Here is a 19,379-nt window from a genome sequence, read left to right as displayed (position 1 = left end):
ATGCTCCTCCAATGATAATTTGAACCCAATGAGTGCTGCAAATTTGTATTGTGATGATGAAATTACTCCTAATCAGCATGATGAACTTACTTTATTTTTAGGGTGTGAAGAACTGTCGAGAAAAATCTCTTTGTTATATATGAGTGATCTTGATATTGATGATGTCCTGCATGGGTGTTTTTCTTATTGCATTGATAATAGCCATACAAATACTTACATACAAAATATTTTAGAAGACGACACTTTGCCAAAATATGATAGGACCGCCATGTGTTTTGAACTAATTAATGAAAAGGAGGAATCCTTCCAAGTTTCTTCTATTGTTTCTGGAAGTAAATCAGGTTATGCGGACAAGCTACCCTTCAAGCCTCTTCCTCCTAAAGAAGGAAATGAGGAGAAGGAAGAGAAGAAGAAGAAGAAGAAGGGAATAAAGAAGAAGAAGAAGAAGGAGAATAAAAAGAAAGAGGTAACGGCGTATCCTCGCGTGAATGAGATAACGCTAGGTAACCGTAAGTATGTTGCTCCTAATGATTATTGTGATAATGAATCTGAATACGATGATCTTCCTATGCCCTTTACATACATTAGCAATCATGATTTGAATGAACACACTACTTTTGATATTGCAAATCTACGGAAACTAATTCTGAAAATGATGATAATAATTGCCATAGTGTCAGTGCTATCCATGCTTCCTCCCATAATAATATAGAAAGCTGTAAGCTTGGGGAAGAGGTGTTTGAAAATCCTTTTGCTACTGATCATTATGTGTTTGATACATCTCCTTCTAATAACAATGATGGTATGGTTATAGATAAACCGACTGTGAAAGATAACTATTCTATTTCTTATGATGACACTGTGCCTCCGATCTTTGATGATTATTATAAAGAATGCTATGATATAGGTTATAATTATCCTTATGAAACTTGTCATAGTCATGATTGGATTAGCAAAAACAATTCTTTTAATATGCAACTTGTTTACCATGTTCAAATTCTTGATAATAATCTTGCTCCAATTACTAATAATGAGAATAACTCTTCTTATGCCAAAATTAATGATACTTCTATGCATATGAACCATGATAAGAATGTTTTAAGTGATGGGTATATTGTGGATTTCATCAATGATGCTACTGAAAGTTATTATGAGAGAGGGAAATATGGTTATATGCATCTTAATAATATTAAGTTTCCCCTCTTTATGTTGAGAATCTTGAAGTTACTCGTGTTTTATCCTCTTATGCTTGTCACTTTGTTCTTCATGAATTCATTTGTGTACAAGATTCCTCTTCATAGGAAGCATGTTAGACTTAAATTTGTTTTGAATTTGCCTCTTGAAGCTCTCTTTTGCTTCAAATACTATTTCCCGCGAATGGATTATTAAAACTGCTGAGCCCATCTTAATGGCTATAAAGAAAAGAACTTCTTGGGAGATAACCCATGTGTTATTTTGCTACAGTACTTTGTTTTTATTTTGTGTCTTGGAAGTTGTTTACTACTGTAGCAACCTCTCCTTATCTTAGTTTTGTGTTTTGTTGTGCCAAGTAAAGCCGTTGATAGAAAAGTAAGTACTAGATTTGGATTACTGCGCAGTTCCAGATTTCTTTACTGTCACGAATCTGGGTCCACCTCCCTGTAGGTAGCTCAGAAAATTAAGCCAATTTACGTGCATGATCCTCAGATATGTACGCAACTTTCATTCAATTTGAGCATTTTCATTTGAGCAAGTCTGGTGCCATTTTAAAATTCGTTAATACGAACTGTTCTGTTTTGACAGATTCTGCCTTTTATTTCGCATTGCCTCTTTTGCTATGTTGGATGAATTTCTTTGATCCACTAATGTCCAGTAGCATTATGCAATGTCCAGAAGTGTTAAGAATGATTGTGTCACCTCTGAATATGTTAATTTTTATTGTGCACTAACCCTCTAATGAGTTGTTTCGAGTTTGGTGTGGAGGAAGTTTTCAAGGGTCAAGAAAGGAGGATGATATACTATGATCAAGAAGAGTGAAAGCTCTAAGCTTGGGGATGCCCCGGTGGTTCATCCCTGCATATTTCAAGAAGACTCAAGCATCTAAGCTTGGGGATGCCCAAGGCATCCCCTTCTTCATCGACAAATTATCAGGTTCCTTCTCTTGAAACTATATTTTTATTCGGTCACATCTTATGTGCTTTACTTGGAGCGTCTGTATGCTTTTGTTTTTGTTTGTGTTTGAATAAATGCTTGTGTGGGAGAGAGACACGCTCCGCTGGTTCGTATGAACACATGTGTTCTTAGCTCATAATATTCATGGCGAAGGTTGAAACTGCTTTGTTAAATTATTATATGGTTGGAATTGGAAAATGCTACATGTAGAAATTGGTGTGATGTCTTGAATAATGTGATACTTGGCAATTGTTGTGCTCTTTTTTAAGCTCTTGCATCATATACCTTGCACCCATTAGTGAGGAAATACATAGAGCTTGTTAAAATTTGGGTTTGCATGAGTGGTTTCTCTAGAGTCTAGATATTTTCTAGTAAGATGTTTGAACAACAAGGAAGACGATGTATAGTTTTATAATGCTTGTAATATGTCTTTTATGTGAGTTTTGCTGTACTAGTTCATGCTTGTGTTTGCTTCAAACAACCTTGCTAGCCTAAACCTTGTATCGAGAGGGAATACTTCTCATGCATCCAAATCCTTGAGCCAAACAACACTATGCCATTTGTGCCCACCATACCTACCTACTACATGGTATTTTCCGCCATTCCAAAGTAAATTGCTTGAGTGCTACCTTTAAAATTCCATCATTCACCTTTGCAATATATAGCTCATGGGACAAATAGCTTAAAAACTATTGTGGTATTGAATATGTAATTATGCACTTTATCTCTTATTAAGTTGCTTGTTGTGCGATAACCATGTTCACTGGGGACGCCATCAACTATTCATTGTTGAATTTCATGTGAGTTGCTATGCATGTCCGTCTTGTCTGAAGTAAGAGAGATCTACCACCCTATGGTTAAGCATGCATATTGTTAGAGAAGAACATTGGGCCGCTAACTAAAGCCATGATCCATGGTGGAAGTTTCAGTTTTGGACATATATCCTCAATCTCATATGAGAAAATTATTAATTGTTGTTACATGCTTATGCATAAAAGAGGAGTCCATTATCTGTTGTCTATGTTGTCCCGGTATGGATGTCTAAGTTGAGAATAATCAATAGCGAGAAATCCAATGCGAGCTTTCTCCTTAGACCTTTGTACAGGCGGCATAGAGGTACCCCTTTGTGACACTTGGTTAAAACATGTGCATTGTGATGATCCGGTAGTCCAAGCTAATTAGGACAAGGTGCGGGCACTATTAGTATACTATGCATGAGGCTTGCAACTTGTAAGATATAATTTACATGATACATATGCTTTATTACTACCGTTGACAAAATTGTTTCATGTTTTCAAAATAAAAGCTCTAGCACAAATATAGCAATCGATGCTTTCCTCTTTGAAGGACCATTCTTTTACTTTTATTGTTGAGTCAGTTCACCTATCTTTCTCCACCTCAAGAAGCAAACATTTGTGTGAACTGTGCATTGATTCTTATATACTTGCTTATTGCATTTGTTATATTGCTTTGCATTGACAACTATCCATGAGATATACATGTTACAAGTTGAAAGCAACCGCTGAAACTTAATCTTCCATTGTGTTGCTTCAATGTCTCTGCTATGAATTTATTGCTTTATGAGTAACTCTTATGCAAGACTTATTGATGCTTGTCTCAAAAGTACTATTCATGAAAAGTCTTTGCTATATGATTCACTTGTTTACTCATTGCATTTACATTGTTTCGAATCGCTGCATTCATCTCATATGCTTTACAATGGTATGATTAAGATTATGCTGGTAGCATGTCACCTCAGAAATTATCTTTTATCGTTTACCTACTCGAGGACGAGTAGGAACTAAGCTTGGGGATGCTGATACGTCTCCAACGTATCTATAATTTCCGATGTTCCATGCTTGTTTTATGACAATACCAACATGTTTTGTTCACACTTTATATCATTTTCATGCATTTTCTGGAACTAACCTATTAACAAGATGCCACAGTGCCAGTTCCTGTTTTCTGCTGTTTTTGGTTCCAGAAAGGCTGTTCGGGCAATATTCTCGGAATTGGACGAAATCAACGCCAAACCTCCTATTTTTCCCGGAAGCGTCCAGAACACCGAAGAAGAGTCGGAGAGGGGCCAGGGGGCCACCACACCACATGGCGGCGCGGGCCAGGCCTAGGCCGCACCGGCCTAGGGTGTGGCGCCCCCAGGTGCCCCCCTGCGCCGCCTCTTCGCCTATAAAAGCCCTTTCGACCTAAAAACGCAGTACCAATTGACGAAACTCCAGAAAGACTCCAGGGGCGCCGCCGCCATCGCGAAACTCCAATTCGGGGGACAGAACTCTCTGTTCCGGCACCTGCCGGACGGGGAATTGCCCCCGGAGCCATCTCCACCGCCGTCTTCACCGCCATCTTCACCGCCATCGCTGCTTCCATGATGAGGAGGGAGTAATCCACCTCCGAGGCTGAGGGCTCCGCTGTAGCTATGTGGTTCATCTCTCTCCCATGTACCTCAATACAGTAATCTCATGAGCTGCTTTACATGATTGAGATTCATATGAGTTTTGTATCACAATTTATCTATGTGCTACTCTAGCAAAGTTATTAAAGTAGTTCTATTCCTCTTGCACGTGTGTAAAGGTGACAGTGTGTGCACCGTGTTAGTACTTGGTTTATGCTATGATCATGATCTCTTGTAGATTGCGAAGTTAACTATTGCTATGATAATATTGATGTGATCTATTCCTCCTACATATGCATGAAGGTGACAGTGTGCATGCTATGCTAGTACTTGGTTTAGTCTTTTGATCTATCTTACACTAAAGGTTACTAAAATATGAGCATTATTGTGGAGCTTGTTAACTCCGGCATTGAGGGTTCGTGTAATCCTACGCAATGTGTTCATCATCCAACAAGAGTGTAGAGTATGCATTTATCTATTCTGTTATGTGATCAATGTTGAGAGTGTCCACTAGTGAAAGTGTAATCCCTAGGCCTTGTTCCTAAATATCGCTATCGCTGCTTGTTTACTGTTTTACTGCGTTACTACTGCTGCAATACTACCACCATCAACTACACGCCAGCAAGCTATTTTCTGGCACCGTTGCTACTGCTCATATATATTCATACCACCTGTATTTCACTATCTCTTCGCCGAACTAGTGCACCTATTTGGTGTGTTGGGGACACAAGAGACTTCTTGCTTTGTGGTTGCAGGGTTGCATGAGAGGGATATCTTTGACCTCTTCCTCCCTGAGTTCGATAAACCTTGGGTGATCCACTTAAGGGAAAACTTGCTGCTGTTCTACAAACCTCTGCTCTTGGAGGCCCAACACTGTCTACAGGAAAGGAGGGGGAACGTAGACATCAGAATCCCACCCGCTTCCTGCGGTGCCCCGCCGAATCCGCTGGAAACTGACCGGATTTGAACTGGGGCGACACTTTCCTTCGCTCAATAAATGGAGGGAAAAATGGTTTTAGGTCTATGACGCGTCATTTTATGTGCTAAATGTTTTCCGTTTCGCGCGTTGGCGGACGGGTGCAACCGCGCGCCCGTGCGGCCATACAAAGATGTCCCGGCGGCCCCGTTTTGCGCAGTTGGCAAAGCAAACGGAGCCAAAAAATCGAGCGGAGCCGCGTGGCGTCATTTTATGTGTCCTAGCAACCACTGCAAAAGACGGAACTGGGATACGGCAATTATCTTGGAGAACCCTTCACGAACAGGGCTATCTCGTCCGGAGTTCTATGGCTTTTAGGGGAAATGAGTAGGAAACGGCCCGTTTCACCACATAGTTTGTCGGAACGAGGCCATATTTGGCACGTGCGTGGGCCTTAGGATGGGAAGCAAGGCCCCGGTCGCGGATTTCCAATCTGAACCACGGGCGACGGTTTTTCCATTTTCGGGGTGCCGGAAGGGCTTTTTTTTGTGAAGCAGCTACATGGTGCGCATTTCAGTATCGCGCGGGACCTCCGCGCAGCGGTAGGATACCTCCTACGTACCACCTATCACATGCCATATGCGCGCGGAAGCCATCTGGGAATCCCACCCGCTTCCTGCGGTGCCCCGCCGAATCCGCTGGAAACTGACCGGATTTGAACTGGGGCGACACTTTCCTTCGCTCAATAAAAGGAGGGAAAAATGGTTTTAGGTCTATGACGCGTCATTTTATGTGCTAAATGTTTTCCGTTTCGCGCGTTGGCGGACGGGTGCAACCGCGCGCCCGGTACGGCCATACCGCATGTCCCGGCGGCCCCGTTTTGCGCAGTTGGCAAAGCAAACGGAGCCAAAAAATCGAGCGGAGCCGCGTGGCGTCATTTTATGTGTCCTAGAAACCACTGCAAAAGACGGAACTGGGATACGGCAATTATCTTGGAGAACCCTTCACGAACAGGGCTATCTCGTCCGGAGTTCTATGGCTTTTAGGGGAAACTAGCACAAAATCCGTGCGTTGCTACGATGTCATATGAAAATACAAGATATGTTTACGTATTGATGTTTTTTTTTGAAAAATAAGATTTTTACGAAGATGCATTATTTGTTTTAACTATATTTAAGCCCTCTAACATTTTAAAAGTAAACATGTAAAAATAGATATAAATCATTTTTCACATGTGTCGAATCCACCCCGTTTCCTTTCTCTCTCACTTTTATTTCTAGCTCGCAAAGTTGATCAAACCAGTATAGCACACCCAACCTCATCTCTCCTTTGCTCAAGTTGCTCACCGTTGAGCGCAGTATCTTATCCATGTCCTCCAATGTTGTCTTTTGTTGACTCGGATCCAAGTTTAGCCGTTGGGTGAAACCAGCCGGATGAAACTGGGAAAACGAGATGTGTCCCCTATCTCCCCATGATTTCTCTCTCTTTCTTATTAGAATCCCTGAAGTGCCCAATTTCGGCACCTGGATCGCCTAAGGCATGAAGCATTTCCTTTTCCATTTGTGCCAAGGGAACTGTTCGAACCGTACTTATTTACTTAAACAGTGAAAAAGGCTATAATTTCGATTGAAAATATGAGTACAATAAAAAAATGGAAATGGGGAGAAGACCTCGCATCCTTAATGTTAGGGAGTATAACAAATAATACACTTGCAATAAATAAATTAATAATCAATGCTTTCCAATATGTAATTGAAATTTAATTCCATTTTCTAGCTTTGGAGCAAAGATTTAAATTTACCAAATATATATAATTTAATTGGGACATTACAAATTGACAAGAATCAATAAATTTGAAAACAACATCAGCTACCAGCAAACAAGATGAGCAGCGCACATCCTAGCAGCAAAACACATTAGCTAGCTAGCAACTTACAGAGACCAAATCAGTAGCCCGACTGAGCAGCGCGCACACACAACATGGCCGCGGCCAAAACCAGCAGCCCGAGTGCGTGGATTCGGCCGGCACAGGCGGATGCCGCGCCTGAGTTGCCCGGAAGCAGCCGGCGCGGCGCGTCCGTGCAGTCGATGTGCAGGCCGGCCGGGCGGGACCACACGCGCGTCGGACAACGGTCTTGGGAGATAAACGGGCTCGTCTCGGACGCGTGCCGGGCTGTGCTCATCTTGGACGCGTGCCGGGCTATGCTCGCAGGCCACTGGGCTGCTCGTTCCCGTCGCCGACATGGAGATCGTGTGCCGCGGCAGGAGAAGAAGCCTGGAGGCAGTGCCTGCGCTTCTCCTCGGCGTGGTGTTCTCCTTGTGATATGTTCTTTCCCCGGTCCCAATCTCTCCCCATCTCCTTTCCAAAATCAACCACGCCATGTCCAAAAGAAAAAAGTCAACCAGGCCACATCCGACGAGCCTTCTCCAGGAACCTGAACAAGGGCTTCGCCAGGAGATCTCGCCGTGGAGGGCGCAGCACCAACGCATCGGCTACGGAGATCCAGGGGTGCTGCCTCAGCCTGCCTTGCTCGCCGGAGAAGGAGAGCGAGGCATCGCGGGCGCTGCACCAGGAGCGATTTCGGAGGGCAGAGGATGGGGTACAGCTATGTGGCTCCCTGCTCGCCGCGAGCGAGGCGTCGCCGGCCCTGCACCAGGAGCGATTTGGGAGCATAGAGCCAGCGGCTCGTGGACGGGATCAAGAATTTCGCTAGCGGCGGCTGCTCCACGAATTTGGCGTTGCTCCGGCAGGGGTAAAGGGGCTGGGGTGACCACCAAGAACGCCGCAGCGCGGGATTGAGCGATTTTGGTGAGCGGAGAGGCCCTCTCCGACGGAGCTGCGGCGGTGGCCTTGCCTCCTGCCACAAAGCTTTGCTATCGACAGGGACAGTGCTGGATTTAGCGATGAGGATGAGCTCGAGAAAGGGGAACGGGCATGAAGCAAGAGGTGCTTTTTTGTTTTTTTTTTGTTTGACCGATGCTTGTTCGTTCGTTGGGCTTGCGCAGCGGGCGACAAACAAACGAAACGTTATATTATTCACTTGGCGGTGGCAGACGATGTAATTTCAATGAAAACCAGGAGCAATTTCTGACGGACGACGGAAACCCTTTTTGCTTTATTATTAGGTATAGATGAGTAGGAAACGGCCCGTTTCACCACATAGTTTGTCGGAACGAGGCCATATTTGGCACGTGCGTGGGCCTTATGATGGGAAGCAAGGCCCCGGTCGCGGATTTCCAATCTGAACCACGGGTGACGGTTTTTCCATTTTCGGGGTGCCGGAAGGGCTTTTTTTTGTGAAGCAGCTACATGGTGCGCATTTCAGTATCGCGCGGGACCTCCGCGCAGCGGTAGGATACCTCCTACGTACCACCTATCACATGCCATATGCGCGCGGAAGCCATCTGGGAATCCCACCCGCTTCCTGCGGTGCCCCGCCGAATCCGCTGGAAACTGACCGGATTTGAACTGGGGCGACACTTTCCTTCGCTCAATAAATGGAGGGAAAAATGGTTTTAGGTCTATGACGCATCATTTTATGTGCTAAATGTTTTCCGTTTCGCGCGTTGGCGGACGGGTGCAACCGCGCGCCCGGTACGGCCATACCGCATGTCCCGGCGGCCCCGTTTTGCGCAGTTGGCAAAGCAAACGGAGCCAAAAAATCGAGCGGAGCCGCGTGGCGTCATTTTATGTGTCCTAGCAACCACTGCAAAAGACGGAACTGGGATACGGCAATTATCTTGGAGAACCCTTCACGAACAGGGCTATCTCGTCCGGAGTTCTATGGCTTTTAGGGGAAATGAGTAGGAAACGGCCCGTTTCACCACATAGTTTGTCGGAACGAGGCCATATTTGGCACGTGCGTGGGCCTTTGGATGGGAAGCAAGGCCCCGGTCGCGGATTTCCAATCTGAACCACGGGCGACGGTTTTTCCATTTTCGGGGTGCCGGAAGGGCTTTTTTTTGTGAAGCAGCTACATGGTGCGCATTTCAGTATCGCGCGGGACCTCCGCGCAGCGGTAGGATACCTCCTACGCACCACCTATCACATGCCATATGCGCGCGGAAGCCAGCGGGGAATCCCGCCCGCTTCTCGCGGTGCCCGCCGAATCCGCTGGAAACTGACCGGATTTGAACTGGGGCGACACTTTCCTTCGCTCAATAAATGGAGGGAAAAATGGTTTTAGGTCTATGACGCGTCATTTTATGTGCTAAATGTTTTCCGTTTCGCGCGTTGGCGGACGGGTGCAACCGCGCGCCCGGTACGGCCATACCGCATGTCCCGGCGGCCCCGTTTTGCGCAGTTGGCAAAGCAAACGGAGCCAAAAAATCGAGCGGAGCCGCGTGGCGTCATTTTATGTGTCCTAGCAACCACTGCAAAAGACGGAACTGGGATACGGCAATTATCTTGGAGAACCCTTCACGAACAGGGCTATCTCGTCCGGAGTTCTATGGCTTTTAGGGGAAATGAGTAGGAAACGGCCCGTTTCACCACATAGTTTGTCGGAACGAGGCCATATTTGGCACGTGCGTGGGCCTTAGGATGGGAAGCAAGGCCCCGGTCGCGGATTTCCAATCTGAACCACGGGCGACGGTTTTTCCATTTTCGGGGTGCCGGAAGGGCTTTTTGTGAAGCGGCTACATGGTGCGCATTTCAAGATCGCGCGGGACCTCCGCGCAGCGGTAGGATACCTCCTACGCACCACCTATCACATGCCATATGCGCGCGGAAGCCATCTGGGAATCCCACCCGCTTCCTGCGGTGCCCCGCCGAATCCGCTGGAAACTGACCGGATTTGAACTGGGGCGACACTTTCCTTCGCTCAATAAATGGAGGGAAAAATGGTTTTAGGCCTATGACGCGTCATTTTATGTGCTAAATGTTTTCCGTTTCGCGCGTTGGCGGACGGGTGCAACCGCGCGCCCGGTACGGCCATACCGCATGTCCCGGCGGCCCCGTTTTGCACAGTTGGCAAAGCAAACGAAGTCATATGGGCTGATAGTTGTTATCACATGTACCTATGACGTAACCAAGATCAAATAGAGGCATATACCCACCAGGGGAGCCCCGGTGGGATGTAGTCAAAGGGGTAGATCGCGCGGTCAACAGAATTAGGTTTTCGTCAGAAATCGAGCATTGAAAGGTCGGAATGGCCCCAAAATGTGTGTGTCTCCCTATAATAATACTCCCTCCGTTTCAATATATAATGCCTATAGATTTTCTGCACGGTAATTAGCGCAAGTCATTTTTTAACACAAAACCACCTTATTTTCAGTTAAAAGAAAAAAAAATGAAAATAAAAAAAATGCCTATAGATTTTCAGTTCCCAGATTCTATATTTTACTTGATTGTAGTCCTGCAGAGAAAAAAAATCAGAAAAGATTAAAAGAAAAAAAAATGAAAAACCTGTGCCGACGGCTGGGCCGTCGCGCAAGCCTAAAGCAGCTTATGTGACCGAGCCGGACCAAGTCCGGCTCATACGCACGCCCTCTCCCCACGCGCCACTCCCCGCACGACCTCTCCCCTGCGCCGCCGCCAGCCACTGCGCCGCCGGCCACCGCCCGCGCCACCACCAGCCCCCTCGCCGCCGCCACCGCCGCGCCACCGCCACCACCTGCGCCGCCGCCAGCCGCACGCCCTCTCCCCACGCGCCGCACCGCCAGCCACCTGCCCGCGCCCCGTCCCCGGCGCCCCGTCCCCGGCGCCCCGTCCCCGGCAGCCTCCTCCCCGGCAGCCCCTCCCGGCGCCCCCGTCCCCGCTGCCACCCTCCTCCCGAGCCCGTCCCCGCTGCCGCCCTCCTCACTGTAAGCATTTCCCCCCCCCCCCCATTTTTTCCTTTTTTTATTTCTATTTGTTGTAGATGATTTAGTTGTAAATAGAGCAAATAGAAATAGTTGGAAAACAAAATATAGTTGGAAATATAGTTGGAAACTAATTTTGTTGTTGTTTTAACTAGGCCCCGCCATGACTGCCCCGTCGTGACCGCTCCGTCGTGACTGCCCCGTCGTGACCACGACCGCTCCGTCGTGACCGCCGTGTCATCGTGACCGCCGTGTCGTCGTGACCGCCGTGTCGTCGTGACCGCCGTGTCGTCGTGTCCGCGATTCTCTCCCACCGCCGAGGGTGAGCTAAAACTTCGCCTCCCCTCTCCGCATTTTTTTTACATCACTAGATTCATTTTTCAAGTAAAGTTGCGTAACCTAGGAGTCACTTCCCGTCCGCGAGCGTTACGCGGATAAATATGCATTAGTGGTCGGTATATTTTCAACCGTAACGCTTGCGGCATTTACGGGACAGTCGGCGGATGCGTAGTTGTCTACGTTTTCCATGTTCTACTCCGGTCCGAGTCAGGATTTCGGCGGCGCCTCCCCGTTGTTCTCCGGATGCACATCCTCTCGGTTTTTTGCCGAGACGTGTATCGGGAGAGCAGCGGGGAGGTGCTGCCGAAATTCTGACTTGGACCGGGGTAGAGCATGGAGAACGTAGCCAACTACGGATCCGGCGGCTGCTAGGAGCCCACCTAGTAGAGATGTAGGTTGATGCATGCGTTTCGCCCGGTAAAATAAATAAAAATATGATGCATTTAATTTCATGGTACTATTTGTTGTTTGTCTCCCAATCAAGCAGAGGATGGCTGATAATGGGTGGATGTACAGTGGCCGTGCTAGTTCGACTGAAATGACAGAAGAGTGGGTATGGAAGACCAATTTATTAGTGAAGGAGTTAGCGCGTGGTTCAAAGTCAGGCGTTCGTCCAAGTTGCCCTTGCGCTCGTTGCAAGAGGCGTCATCGTCACGGAAAGGATGATATGACTAAACATCTTTGGTTGAATGGGTATATGCCTGATTACGTCACGTGTGTCGACTTTGCTCGGCATTTAACGTGACAGAGGTGAGGTGATGAGGCAGCGAATCGATGGCAATGAGGACGATGGGATTAGATACTTGCTAGATGATCTCCACGATGCCTACATGCCAGAATCGCCAGAACAGGAGGAACCGCCAGAACCGGAGGGACCGCCAGAACCGGAGGAACCGCCAGAACCGGAGGAACCCGAGCCTACCGCAAAGGCCTTCTATGATATGATGGCTGCGGCTAAGAGGCCTCTATACGAGGGTGCAAAAATTTCTCATCTAGATGCCATCGCGCAAGTACTAGCCGACAAGGCCTGGTTCGACAAAGACCCGTGCATGCTTTGAAAAAATTTTGGTAACAGTTGGTAACATGTTGCCCGAAGGCCATTGTCTGCCTAAAACCATGTATGCAGCAAAGAAAATGTTGAAAGCGCTCAGCATGGATTATGTGAAGTATGATTGTTGTCCCAAAAACTGTCTTTTGTTTTGGAAAGAGTTTGCGGATGACAAATATTGTAGCAAGTGTGGGTCCTCTAGGTATCATGAGATAACCAGAGCTAATGGTGAGAAGGTGCAGACAAAAGTCGCCGTGAAGATTCTTCGTTATCTCCCGTTCATAAAAAGAATCCAACGGCTTTACATGTCCGAGGAGTCAGCCAAACAGATGACGTGGCATAAGAACGGGTTGAGATTCAAGGACGCGGAGGGACGACTAAACATGGGGCACCCATCGATGGTAAAGCATGGCAGAACTTTGATGCAAAACACCACGATAAGGCAAATGATGCTCGGAATGTCGTAATTGCGATAGCAACCGATGGATTCAATCCATATGGTATGTCAGCATCCGCGTACAGCTGTTGGCCCGTGTTTGTTATTCCGCTCAATCTCCCTCCCGGAGTCCTTATGCAAAGGAAGACCATATTCCTGTCGATGATCATTCCAGGGCCTGATTACCCGGGGAAGAATTTGAGTGTATTCATGCAACCGCTTGTGGATGATTTGCACCACTCTTGGCACCATGGGACCTTGACATACGACCGAGCAACGAAGACAAACTTTGTCATGAAAGTTTGGTTCCAATATTCCATGCACGACCTACCTGGGTACGCTCTATTTTGCGGGCATTGTACAGCTGGTAGGTTTCCATGCCCAAAGGTGCGTGCACCGATTGGAGTTCATTTGGCTGAATGCGGGTCGCAAATATGTCGCATTTGACAAACATCGAAAGTACCTCAAAAGAGGGCATCGGTTCAGAGGAGACAAAAAGAACTTCACAAAGGGCAAAGTTGTGCGTGAAGAAGAAACGATACCAAAGTTCAATGGTGAAACTGTTGATGGTGAGCTACGTGCTCTCCAGCGTAGTAAAGAACCCGGCAAAACATATGTGGGATATGGTGAGACACACAACTGGACTCACGTGCCAGGCTTAACGCAGCTCGAGTATTACAAGGATCTCGAACTTCCCCATAACATCGATATGATGCACACCGAAAAGAATGTGGGGGAGTCCGTTTTTAACACCGTCTGAACATTCCCGACAAGACAAAGGATAATGTCAAGGCTAGAGTCGATGTTGAGAATACGTGTGACAGGCAAAGACTACACATGCATCCTCCCGAGGGCAATAGAAAAAATTGGGTCAAGCCGCATGCCACCTATGTGCTAGATAGTCTCCGAAGAAGGAGGCAATGATGTGGCTGAAATACGCCGTTATGTTCCCAGATGGCTATTGTTCGAATATGAGTAAGGGAGTCAATCTTACAACAGGAAAAGTAAACGGGCTCAAGAGTCACGACTATCATATATGGATTGAGCGACTGATGCCGGTGATGGTTCGAGGGTATCTCCCCGAGCATGTCTGGCGAGTGCTTGCGGAGTTGAGCCATTTCTTCCGCACGGTCTGTGCTAAGCAGATATGTGAGTCGGTGATTGCGAAGTTGCATGATCAAGTGCCGGAGTTGTTATGCAAGTTAGAGATGATCTTTCCACCAGGTTTCTTTACTCCGATGTTACATCTCATTGTGCATCTTGCGAACGAGGCACTCTTGGGTGGACCGGTGCAGTATCGTTGGCAGTTTTGTATTGAGAGAGAGTTCAAGTATATTCGAAACAAATGTGGCAACAAAAATAAGATTGAAGCATGCATAGCTGAGGCAACTATCCTCCGGGAGATGGCAGACGCCACGACAACGTACTATGCGGATGATGTTCCCACTATGCATAACCCGATATCTCGGTACAATATCGACGAGCCCAAGCATGACCCCAAGCTCCTCCTCTTCAAATGTCACGGTGGCAAGGCTGGTGCCTCTAAAAAGGGCATCTTGACAAAGGAAGAGAAAGATTGCATAATGTTTTATGTGGTTACGAACATGCAAGAAGTGCTCAAATTCATAAGGTAAAATGGTGAACAAATTACTTTGCTATTAGTAACTCGATTTTGGTCTAATACGTTTTTTCTTCCTTTTACCCAATACAAGGATGAATATTGGACGAGATCGACGGATCCCTCTGATGCGGAGATGGAGATTCTTTTGAAAGAGAGTCGTCCCGGAAAGAAAAAATTCCTGGATTGGTTCTACGAAAAAGTAATTTCTAACAAGTCCCTTTTAGCCAATACTTTTGCAATCCGTGACTTGTCCCTCTTATTACACGTAACTAATGCAAAGAAACAATTTGAACTGAATTTGTAGGGAGGTGATCCCAACGTTGAGATGACGGATGAGCTGAGATGTGTTTCCCAGGGTTGCAACCGTAGAATCTCAATGTATGAGAAGTACGATGTGAATGGGTATCGCTTCCATACGTAGTATCACCGTAAGAATCGGCCTAACCCAAAAACTATAAATACTGGGGTCTTCACCAAAGGATCCGATGACATAGAATACTACGGAAGGTTAGAGAATGTATACGAGCTGACATTCAATAGGACAAACATACAACTCAATCTCGTTGTGTTCAAATGCCACTGGTTCGACCCACAAGTTGGACAGAGAAGCACTCCTTCCATTGGGTTAGTGGAAGTTAGGCCTTCAACCTGCTATAGCGGAGCCGATGTCTTTGTTGTGGCTCACCAAGCCAAGCAAGTTTATTATTTGCCCTACCCATGTCAAAAGGAGTACCTCAAAGGCTGGGAAGTCGTGTTCAAGGTATCACCACATGGTAAGCTACCCATGCCCTCCGACAAGGATTACAACAACATTGACCCTGTAACATACGAGGGAATTTTTTATCAAGAGCAAGAGAACTTTGGGGATTTCGAAATAGAAATTGGTCTTGAGGACCTCCAGAACGAGGCACATCTTCATGGTGAAACAGTGGTGGACCTAAAGGACATACAAATGCTCACCAAGTTACATGAGGGCAATGGGTTCAATGATGAGCCTCCACCGGACATTCCCACCCAACCTCATTACTCACATGATACTGATAGTGATAGTGAAAATGAGAACCCAATGCCTCGTTATGAGAACCCAATGCCTCATTATGATAGTGATGATTCGAGGTGAGGGTCCTTTATGCCTTTATGCTTAGTATCTATTTTTCCATATGCTTCTTATACTTAGTATTTATTTTTCAATATGCTTCTTATGCTTAGTATCTATTTTTCAATATGCTTCTTATGCTTAGTATCTATTTTTCAATATGCTTCTTATGCTTAGTATCTATTTTTCAATATGCTTCTTATGCTTAGTATCTATTTTTTGCTTAGTATCTACATTTTATTAAGGCATGAATGCTTACTTGTTTACTCTTTGTCAATGCAGGTGATTGATCAATATGAGCGGAAGCAAGCAATCCATGAACTCCATTTTGAAGAGTATGAGCCAACAGAAGTTCACCGGGACCACTAGAAGTGGAAGACCAACGCGTGCCAGCTCGCGTTACGCGGACGATGACACGGGTGGAGTTGGAGGTGGAGGTGTAGGTGGAGGTGGAGGACGTGGTGGAGGTGGAGGACGAGGTGGAGGTGGAGGACGAGCTGGAGGACGAGGCGGAGGCGGAGGTGGAGGACGAGGACGAGGTGGAGGTGGAGGACGAGGACGAGGTGGAGGTGGACCTTTCCTTGGTGACATACCTCTCGCTTCGGCGACGTGGCTTCCCAGTCCCGCTCACACACCCATCGAGGGGGAGATGGAGGTGGAGATGGAGGTGGAGATGGAGGTGGAGGGGCAGGACGAGGAGGCGGAGAGGGAGATGGCGCCGAAGAAGTTGCGCATTCGTGGTGAAACGCAAGTCCCTGATGAGAGGAGGGAGCCTACTAGCCAGGATGCGAAAGCCCTCATCATCCCGAACGAAAAAGAGTAAGTTTAATTTTGAACATTTAGATTCATTTTGCTATGTACTAATGTTTTCATTATTGTGCATAACTGATTGGCATACTAATGTTTTGATTATTGTGCAGCAATTGGACATATGACAAGGGGGTTCGCCAGCCATCGAGCATGATTGGATCTCTTATTAGGCAGTACTGGCCGGGCTTTTACACTCCGGTCCCCGGCGGCGAGAAGAAGCTAGCCGAGACTTGGGCAGACTATGAGGCAGCTCCTTGCCCGGGCTTTGGGACAGCTTCTGACGCCGTGTACACCAAGTTTTGGGTAAAGCATGCTTCTCGAGTTTACTTCATAGTTGATGACCACACTATGCTGTAGGATAACGTTGCATAGAAAACAAAAATTTTCCTACCGCGAACACGCAATCCAAGCCAAGATGCAATCTAGAAGACGGTAGCAACGAGGGGGTATCGAGTCTCACCCTTGAAGAGATTCCAAAGCCTACAAGAGGAGGCTCTTGTTGCTGCGGTAGACGATCACTTGCCGCTTGCAAAAGCGCGTAGAAGATCTTGATCACGATCGGTTCCGGCGCCACGAACGGGCAGCACCTCCGTACTCGGTCACACGTTCGGTTGTTGATGAAGACGACGTCCACCTCCCCGTTCCAGCGGGCAGCGGAAGTAGTAGCTCCTCTTGAATCCGACAGCACGACGGCGTGGTGTCGGTGGCGGTGTAGAAGTCCGGCGGAGCTTCGCTAAGCTACGCGGGCAATATGGAGTGGAGGAGCTTGGCTAGGGTTTGGGAGGGGTGGCCGGCCACTCAAGGGGGGCGGCCAAGCTATGGTCTTGGGGTGGCCGGCCCCCTCTCTTGGCCCCTCATTATATAGGTGGATCCCAAGTGTTGGTGTCCAAGTCTTCGAATAAGATCCGAAACCAAAACCTTCCATAGGAGGGGGAAACCTAGCCCAACTAGGACTCCCACCCAAAGGTGGGATTCCCACCTCCCATGTGGGGGGTGGCCGGCCCCCTATGGTGGAGTCCACTTGGGACTCCACCCCATCTAGGGCTGGCCGGCCATGGAGGTGGAGTCCCTTGTGGACTCCACCTTCCTTGGTGGTTTCTTCCGGACTTTTCTAGAACCTTCTAGAACCTTCCATAGAACCTTCCGCGACATTTTATTTCACATAAAATGACATCCTATATATGAATCTTATTCTCCGGACCATTCCTAACTCCTCGTGATGTCCGGGATCTCATCCGGGACTCCGAACAAATATTCGAACTCCATTCCATAATTCAAGTGCTACCATTTCAACATCCAACTTTAAGTGTGTCACCCTACGGTTCGAGAACTATGCGGACATGGTTGAGTACTCACTCCGACCAATAACCAATAGCGGGATCTGGAGATCCATAATGGCTCCCACATATTCAACGATGACTTTAGTGATCGAATGAACCATACACATATATTACCAATTCCCTTTGTCTCGCGATATTTTACTTGTCCGAGGTTTGATCTTCGGTATCACTCTATACCTTGTTCAACCTCGTCTCCTGACAAGTACTCTTTACTCGTACCGTGGTATGTGGTCTCTTATGAACTCATTCATATGCTTGCAAGACATTAGACGACATTCCACCGAGAGGGCCCAGAGTATATCTATCCGTCATCGGGATGGACAAATCCCACTGTTGATCCATATGCCTCAACTCATACTTTCCGGATACTTAATCCCACCTTTATAGCCACCCATTTACGCAGTGGTGTTTGGTGTAATCAAAGTACCTTTCCGGTATAAGTGATTTACATGATCTCATGGTCATAAGGACTAGGTAACTATGTATCGAAAGCTTATAGCAAATAACTTAATGACAAGATCTTATGCTACGCTTAATTGGGTGTGTCCATTATATCATTCACACAATGACATAACCTTGTTATTAATAACATCCAATGTTCATGATTATGAAACTAATCATCCATTAATCAACAAGCTAGTTTAAGAGGCATACTAGGGACTTCTTGTTTGTCTACATATCACACATGTACTAATGTTTCGGTTAATACAATTCTAGCATGATATATAAACATTTATCATAAACATAAAGATATAAATAATAACCACTTTATTATTGCCTCTAGGGCATATCTCCTTCAGTCTCCCACTTGCACTAGAGTCAATAATCTAGATGACATTGTAATATACCTAACACCCATGGCATTCTGGTGTTGGTCATGCTTTGCCCTAGGGAGAGCTTTAGTCAACGGATCTGCTACATTCAGATCAGTGTGTACTTTGCAAATCTTTACTTCTCCATCTTCGATGTACTCGCGAATCGAGTGGTAACGCAGCTTGATATGCTTCAGCCTCTTGTGTGACCTTGGCTCTTGTGCATTGGCGATGGCACCCATATTATCACAGTAAATGATTAATGGGTCCAATGCACTAGGAACCACACCGAGCTCTACAATGAACCTCTTCATCCATACCGCTTCTGATGAAGCCTCTGAAGCCGCTATGTACTCTGATTCTTTTGAAGACTTCGCCACCGTGCACTGCTTCGAGCTTGCCCAGCTTTATCGCGGCACCATTCAATATAAACACGTACCTGCATTGTGACTTAGAGTCATCAGGATCAGTGTTCCAACTTGCATCGGTGTAACCGTTTACAACGAGCTCTTGGTCACCTCCATAACAAAGAAACATATCCTTAGTTCTTTTCAAGTACTTCAGGATATTCTTGACCGCTGTCCAGTGTTCCATTCCT

Source organism: Lolium perenne, chromosome 6, assembly GCF_019359855.2.
Source record: "Lolium perenne isolate Kyuss_39 chromosome 6, Kyuss_2.0, whole genome shotgun sequence".
NCBI classification, from domain to species: domain Eukaryota; kingdom Viridiplantae; phylum Streptophyta; class Magnoliopsida; order Poales; family Poaceae; genus Lolium; species Lolium perenne.
This window is presented reverse-complemented; position numbering follows the sequence as displayed.